Source organism: Lepeophtheirus salmonis, chromosome 4 (assembly GCF_016086655.4).
Source record: "Lepeophtheirus salmonis chromosome 4, UVic_Lsal_1.4, whole genome shotgun sequence".
Classification (NCBI taxonomy): Eukaryota; Metazoa; Arthropoda; class Copepoda; order Siphonostomatoida; family Caligidae; genus Lepeophtheirus; species Lepeophtheirus salmonis.
The window spans coordinates 10,830,153-10,831,873 of NC_052134.2; the positions used below are offsets into that span (position 1 = coordinate 10,830,153).

A 1,721-nucleotide genomic window follows, 5' to 3' on the forward strand; every position below is an offset into this window, starting at 1 on the left:
CTCTATTTCCTTTAGTTTTAAATGGTTAAATCCTCTCATAATTTGCTATACACGCATGTTCTTAATATTATTTTTAAAATTGGACAATCGATTCCGAATAACTGCATTTTTTAATGTAATTTTTGTTAAAACAGTGATGTATAGCAAATTTAAAACGTCAGCATTTTCAAAAGAAATAATCCATCCTGAATATATAAAATATTTAAAAAAAAATTGAGACTTAAAAGAACAAATTAAACCATGATGTATAATTTTGTATACATTTAAATTTCCAAAACATTTTTATTTATATAATTTATAATAATGAAATAAAAGATAATTCATCTTTAATAGGACCACCGTAGGCATCAATAACGTCTTCCAGGTGGCGAAATTTTCAGCAGGTGCTTTTGGTGTAGGCCTCTTACATGGTAGACCACTGATCATTGACATAATCGTTTAATTGACAGATTCTGCAGGGCTAAAACTCTACTTACATCAGATACTATAATCCAGAGGATTCAGATTTGGTGATTGGAGAGGTCGAGAGCTTGATTGAGGAATAACTTGGCACGATCCAGGTGTTTTTTCATCATCTCTGCTGTCAGGAATGGTACTTTTTGGTTCGTAAAAAGTATACCCTCATCCTCTTTGATGCATCTTAACTCGTTGAACCTTGAGACATTGACATCCAAGGCCATTTCCGTATTGAAGATATCTACCTGCTCCTTAAAGCCTTTGACTCTAGATTCAGTACTCAATTTTCTTACATGACCACTCCCAACAGGTTCTCCAAGATTATCACGCGTATTCAGACGATACTTGACACGGTAGACCGATATATGTGGGACATATTTAGACGCAATAATTGTTTTTGGGGACAATCCAGTGGCTAGCAAGGTTGCAATCTTTAGCCTTTGTTGTTCTTGCTCTCTGTAAAAGGGAATAAGTAGTAATATAAATCGTGTCTATTTTTTGGGGGGCCCATATTTTTTTTTTTTTTGTAATTGGTAATCTGAAGAATTAATTTTCCTTTCCTCAGCTGTTATCCTTAATGTTTAACTCCTGAGTTGTAAACTTCAACTCTTACTACATTCAATTATATGCAAAGCCGGTTGGAACATTCGTGCGTGCTCATAAAAGACAGATTGTAACCTTGAGGATTTGTTCCAGAGTTATAATTGTAAGTCCTTGTTTGACTCAGAGTAGAATTGAGTATCGACATTGGAGTAATTCTTACCAATGTCCTTGCTTATTTCCTTCTCCTCTTCCTTTGTCATAATAATAACGATGATTTTCAGTTTATTTTTCTTAACATGCCAAAATACACGAGATTTTCATCACTACTCTAGGCTCTATGTAGAAGGGAAAAATGATCGAATTGTTATAGTATACCCTGAGTTATTAATTTAATATAATTATCTCAAACTTTTGTACGACCCAGTATATGTAGTAGATTGTAGACATACTAGATACAAAATATAAGAAGACTTTTTTGTCATTTTAATATAGTTTTTTTTCTTTATGAGAACGATAAATACGAGTATAATTATACCAATTGATAAGGCTTATATCATATCAAATAATAAAAAGCTTATCATTTATATTCTCATGAAAACAGAAATAAGAGTATGATTGGAGTACACTTATTTATCATTGTAAGTATTTACGAGGTATAAGTTATACCGTATAACTAGGGATGGACACTTTGTAGAGCGCCAGGAGAAGGTAGAAACGAGACT

The 1,721-nt window shown here is 32.6% G+C and overlaps 1 long non-coding RNA gene across 1 annotated transcript; it reads right to left on the reverse strand.

Annotated features, from left to right (window-relative positions):
• Positions 1-233: 233 nt before the first annotated feature.
• On the reverse strand, positions 234-1,500 carry LOC139905131 (uncharacterized). The gene is made up of 2 exons (XR_011779626.1): positions 1,220-1,500; positions 234-912 (listed from the first exon to the last, which is right to left on the reverse strand). It is a non-coding gene; the product is annotated as an uncharacterized lncRNA (long non-coding RNA).
• Between the last annotated feature and the right edge of the window lie 221 nt (positions 1,501-1,721).